The sequence below is a fragment of the Hippopotamus amphibius genome, chromosome 8 (genome assembly GCF_030028045.1).
Source record: "Hippopotamus amphibius kiboko isolate mHipAmp2 chromosome 8, mHipAmp2.hap2, whole genome shotgun sequence".
In the NCBI taxonomy this organism is placed as follows: Eukaryota; Metazoa; Chordata; class Mammalia; order Artiodactyla; family Hippopotamidae; genus Hippopotamus; species Hippopotamus amphibius.
Window position 1 is genome coordinate 56,525,037 of NC_080193.1, and position 6,803 is coordinate 56,531,839.

Genomic DNA, 6,803 nt, shown 5'->3' on the forward strand with positions numbered 1-6,803 from the left:
CAGATGTGAAGAAAAAATACGACAGGCCAGTTGAGATTGGAGGCCATGACCTTACAGAGGATGAGTTAAGGAGACTCAGTGTTTGCATAATTGATGCAAAAAAAAAAAAAAATTGGAATAGCAGCAGTGATTTAAAAGATACTAATCATTTTTCTTAAAAAAAATTTGAGTTTTAGAAATAAAATTCATAATGCTCCAGGTGGAATTCATGAACAGATGTCCAAATCTAGATATACTGGGTGACTTGTAAATTGGAAAGATAAGTAGTGTGATTATCCAAGCAATAAATAAAAATGTAAAAAGTGTTTCTCTGGCAATACTTTTAAGTGAAAAAAACAAAAAATTGACCCAAGAACTCTTAGCTGTTTAGTGATTCATTTGTAAAGTTAACACAAATTATATAGAGGTAGTACCCAAAGCATAGGGAGTGCCAAAAATTGTTTTTTTTTTTGTTTTGTTTTGTTTTTTTATTTTTTATCCAAAAATTGATCAAAATTTTTCCAAGCCTAGGAAGTTGAGGCTTAAAAGGACTGGCAATGAGTATTAAACTGTTAGAGGAAAGTCTGACTAATGGTAACATTGTTTACAAATATAAATGTAAAAGTTGACCACAACCCCCTCACCCCACCCCACCCGCACCCCAACCTCCCTGCACTCCCACCTTGCCTGCCCCTCCTTCCACCTCTCAGGATTACCGGAGGAGGTAGCTGTTGTCTTCCCTGCAGAGGGTCCTCCTTCCTTTCCCTCACTGATGAACCCTGGTTGGTTCACAACTATAAAATGTAAACTGTGAAAGTGGTCATCTCTTGTAAATAAAAAGGAAACTAGACGAGGAAGAGGGGAACTGGCATTGGGAAATAAAAGTGCAAAATTCTTCCTCTTCCATAAAACGAGAATTTAAAATGTTCTCTCGCTGATTTTTAAACATTGAGCTATAAACATTTAAGCATTTTTTTAAATAATTAAGAAACTCTAACTATCCACTGGTAGAATTTAAAATAGACTATATATCATCCAAAGCACAAAATAATGTGTGTGTGGCAAAGTCAGGGGAAAGAACCAACTAGGATACCAAAAAGGGAGAAGGCAAAGGTAACATTACAAACATCTAGTGGAACTAGTATGACAAACGGAATAGGTTCAACATATCTACTATCAGAAAAACTAATTCAGTAATGATCTCATTTGTGACTATATAATAGACATACCCTGTTTTGATGGAATTTAATAAAACCAATAACAATAAGCTATAAGCCTGTGAAAGGGGAAGAGAGGGTATTCTGTAGCACATCTCAACATTATGTTACTGCTAGCCAGGCATAGAGGAGAGTGTTTTTATAAGGGAATAAGGAGGCTCAGAGGTCAGAGGAGATAGTGATTTTACTGATGGAGGCTCAGAGATCAGAGGAGATAGTGATTTTACTGATTCAGTAGAGCTGAAAAGTATTGCTTTTTGTTCATGAGTATGCAGGTCTTTTTTTTGATAGGAGTAAGAATGAATTCAAGTGAGAGAACTTTGAATAAGTGAGTACAAAGGTCTAAGTCAGGAAAGGCCTTTTAAGCTCTTAATTGCCCAAATTCACAATCAAGGAAAAAATGGAAACAATTATAAAATAATTACCTCCAGGAAAGGCTTGGAACTAGGTTGGCTTTATTTGGAAATTACTTCAAACTTTCTAGGAACTGATGATTCTCATGATATGTGCATTGAAGTAAATACCGAAAAATAAATTTAAACAATACTTTTAAGCAAACTAGTGTGAAACCAGATAACCTTAGAAAATTGCAAAAAACAAATGAAGTATATGTAAGACACAAATGCATTGTCCTAAAGATAGCAGTCGCCTAGTAAATGCTGATTCCTAGTCCCTTTCCCCATTTTACTAAGAAAATACCCAAAAAGTGAGGCTTACAGACCCATCTCTATTATAAATAGAGCAATAGAATACTAAATAAAATCCTAATAGCTAGAATTTAGTAATAAAAAGAAAAACCAAGTCACCTAAGGTTAATCTAGGACTCTAAGGGTGGTTCAGTATTAGGAAATCAGTTGTGTACCACAGCAAAAGGTAAACTAAAAGCCATGATCGTCCAGTTGAATTCTGCAAAATTGCACATTTATTTTTTCACAAGATATCCTTACAAACCTAGTATGGGAGGTAATTCTTCAACACCAATGAGACTACCACCCTCATACCATTAGCCAAAAACATAATGACAACACATTAGAGTTGTTCCCCAGAATCAGGACCAAAGACACAGGTGGTTTGACAATAATAAAATTATTCTAGAAATTTTAATCAATGAAATATATATGAAACAAATAAGTAAAATAAATATGGGAAAGGAGGCCTATGTTTGAAAGTTATATACAATTGTTTTCCTAGAACCAAATTCAATTTAAAATTTAATGCTAATTTAGTAAAATGACTAGGAAAATCTAGAGATAATCTGCAAGGTATGTCCTGGCAGAAACCATTTATGAGAAATAAGATCCCAGTAACAGTAGCAGAAAATAAAACTGAAAAGGCCTAGGAACAACCTTAGGTTGAGATGTAAAAGCACTACAAAAGAAAAAATTATCCTATCTTATTATATGGAAAGAAAGGGAAAAAATGAATTGCAAAGTAGAAAAATAAACATGCTTGGTTTTTTTTATCTTGTTTAGATAAACCATGCATTTATATACCAATATTTAATAATAATACACTTGAGAAAAATATAAGAACATAATAAAAGCATTTGTCTTTTGATCATTTGCTGGGAATCATTTGTTCCAATGGACTGCATTTTCCAAAATTTCTATACAACAGAAATATATGTTTACATAATTAAAGACAAAAAAAAGGTTAAACATTTAAAAGTATACATTCTGGGAAAGTCAATAAATTGATTTTTTTTGAGCTATCCAGAATGGTTGATATGACTGATATAATTTCAGTCAGCTGATATTTATTGACACTTGTTTCATGGCACAGAATATGATGTATCTTGATGAAGGTTCTGTCTGCACTTGAAAAGAATGCATTTTCTGCAATTGTTGAGTACCGTGTGCTATGTATGACAATAAGTCATTGATAGTGCTGTTCAAATCTTCTATGTGTTCACTAATTTTTGTCTACATTTTTCTAGTAATTACTGAACAATGAATATTAAAACCTACAACTTTATTGGTGGATTGATCTACTTTTCACTTATTTGTTAATCTTTTGTGTATTTTGAAACTTTGTGTTTAAAGACATATATTTAGAGTTATGTATTCTTGCTAAGCTAATCCTTCTATCTTCATAAAAGTTTTTTTTTTAAGCTCTTTATTGGAATATAATTGTTTTACACTCTTGTACCAGCTTTTGAGGTACACCAAAGTGAATCAGCTGTATTTATACATATATCCCCCATCTCCTCCCACCTGCAACTCCCTCCTGCTCTCCCTGTCCTGGCCCTCTAAGGCATCACCCATCATCAAGTTGATCTCCCTTTGTTATACAGCAACTTCTCACTAGCTATCTATTTTACACTTGGTAGTGAATATATGTCTATGCTACTCTCTCACTTATTTCCAGCTTCGCCTTCACCACCCGCCCTCCCAACCCCGTGTCCTCCAGTCCATTCTCTGCATCTGCATCCTTATTCTTGCCCTGTTACTGGGTTCATCAGTAACTTTTTTTTTTTTTTTTTAGATTCTGTATATATGAGTTAACATATAGTATTTTTTTTCCTCTTTCTGGCTTACATCACTCTGTATGACAGACTCTAGGTCCATCCATCTTGTTACATATAGCTCCATTTCATTCTTTTTTATGGCTGAGTAATATTCCATTGTATATATATATGCCACCTCTTCTTTATCCATTCATCTGTTGATGGGCATTTAGGTTGCTTCCATGTCCTGGCTATTGTAAACAGTGCTGCAATAAACATTATGGTACATATTTCTTTTTGGAGTATGGTTTTCTCTGGGTATATGCCCAGTAGTGGGATTACTGGATCATATGGTAGTTCTATTTTTAGTTTTTTAAGGCACTTCCAAACTGTTTTCCATAGTGGCTGTACCAACTTACATTCCCACCAACAGTACAGGAGAGTTTCCTTTTCTCCACACCCTCTCCAACATTTATTGTTTCTAGATTTTTTGATGATGGCCATTCCGACGGGTGTGAGGTGATACCTCATTGTGGCTTTGACTTGCATTTCTCTAACGATTAGTGATGTTGAGCATCTTTTCATGTGTTTGTTGGCCATCTGTATGTCTTCTTTGGAGAAATGTCTATTCAGATCTTCTGCCCATTTGTGGATTGGGTTATTTGCTTTTTTGGTATTAAGCTGCATGGGCTGCTTGTATATTTTGGAGATTAATCCTTTGTCCGTTGCTTTGTTGGCAAGTATTTTCTCCCATTCTGAGAGTTGTCTTCTTATCTTGTTCATGGTTTCTTTCACTGTGCAAAAGCTTTTAAGTTTCATTAGGTCCCCTTTGTTTATTCTTGATTTTATTTCCATGATTCTAGGAGGTGGGTCAAAAAGAATCTTCCTTTGATGTACGTCATAGAGTGTTCTGCCTATGTTTTCCTCTAGGAGTTTTATAGTGTCTGGCCTTATGTGTAGGTCTTTAATCCATTTTGAGTTTATTTTGGTGTATGGTGTTAGGAAGTGTTCTAATTTCATTCTTTTACATGTAGCTGTCCAATTTTCCCAGCACCACTTATTGAAGAGGCTGTCTTTTTTCCATTGTATATTCTTGCCTCCTTTGTGAAAGATAAGGTACCCATATGTGCTTGGGTTTATTTCTGAGTTCTCTATTCTGTCCCATTGATCTTCCTTTCTGTTTTTCTGCCAGTACCATACTGTCTTGATCACTGTGGCCTTATAGTATAGTTTGAAGTCAGGAAGCCTAATTCCACCAACTCCATCTTTCCTTCTCAAGATTTTTTTTTTTTTTTTTTTTTTTTGGCTATTCGGGGTCTTTTGCATTTTCATACACATCATAAGATTTCTTGTTCTAGTTCTGTGAAAAATGCCGTTGGTAATTTGATAGAGATTGCATGAATCTGTGAATTGCTTTGGGTAGTACAGTCATTTTCACAATGTTGATTCTTCCAATCCAAGAACATGATATGTCTCTCCATCTGTTTGTATCATCTTTGATTTCTTTCATCAGCATCTTATAGTTTTCTGCATACAGGTCTTTTGCCTCCTTAGGCAGGTTTATTCCTAGGTATTTTGTTCTTTTTGTTGCAGTGGTAAATGGGAGAGTTTCCTTAATTTCTCTCTCTGCATTTTCATTGTTAGTGTATAGGAATGCAAGAGATTTCTGCACATAAATTTTCTATCCTGCTACTGTACTAAATTTATCGATTAGTGCTAGCAGTTTTCTGGTAGAGTCTTTAGGGTTTTCTATGTATAATATCATGTCATCTGCAAAGAGTGACAATTTTACTTCTTTTCCAATTTGGATTCCTTTTATTTTGTTTTCTTCTCTGATTACTGTGCCTAAAATTTCCAAAACTATGTTGAATATAATGGTGAGCATGGGCACCCTTATCTTGTTCCTGTTCTTAGAGGGAATTCTTTCAGTTTTTCCCCATTTAGAACGCTGTTGGCTTTTGGTTTCTTATATATGGCTTTTATTATGTTGAGGTAATTTCCTTCTATGACCTTTTTCTGGACAGTTTTTATCATAAATGGGTGTTGAATTTTGTCAAAAGCTTTTTCTGCATCTATTGAGATGATCATATGGTTTTTGTCCTTCAATTTGTTGATATGATATATCACATTAATTGATTTGCATGTATTGAAGAATCCTTGCATCCCAGGGATAAACCCCACTTGATCATGGTGTATGATCTTTTTAATGTGATGTTGGATTCTGTTAGCTAGTATTTTGTTGAGGATTTTTGCATCTATATTCATCAGTGATATTGGCCTGTAATTTTATTTTCTTGTGACATCTTTGCCTGGTTTTGGTATCAGGGTAATGGTGGCCTCATAGAATGAGTTTCAGTGTGTTCCTCCTTCTGCTATATTTTAGAAGAGTTTGAGAAGGATAGGTGTTAGCTCCTCTCTAAATGTTTGGTAGAATTTGCCTGTGAATCCATCTGACCCCGGGCTTTGGTTTGTTGAGAGATTTTAAATCACAGTCTTAATTTCTGTACTTGTGATTGGTCTGTTCATATATTCTATTTCTTCCTGGTTCAGTCTTGGAAGATTGTATTTTTCTAAGAATGTATCCATTTCTTCCAGGTTATCCAATTTATTGGCATATAGTTGCTTGTAGTAGTCTCTCATGATCTTTTGTATTTCTGTGGTGTCCATTGTTACTTCTCCTTTTTCATTTCTAATTCTGTTGATTTGCATCTTCTCCCTTTTTTTCTTGATGAGTCTGGCTAATGGTTTATCAATTTTGTTAATCTTCTCAAAGAACCAGCTTTTAGTTTTATTAATTTTTGCTATTGCTTCCTTCCTTTCTTTTTCATTTATTTCTGCTCTGATCATTATGATTTCTTTCCTTCTGCTCACTTTGGGGTTTCTTTGTTCTTCTTTCTCTAATTGTTTTAGGTGTAAGCTTAGGTTTTTTATTCGAGATTTTTCTTGTTTCTTAAGGTAGGACTGTATTGCTATAAACCTTCCCTTTAAAACTGCTTCTGCTGCATCCCATAGGTTTTGGGTTTTGTGTTTTCATTGTCATCTGTTTCTAGATATTTTTTGATTTCCTCTTTGATTTCTTTAGTGTTTTCTTGGCTGTTTAATAGCATATTGTTTAGCCTCCATGTGTTTGTATTTTTTACAGTTTTTTTTCCTATACTTGA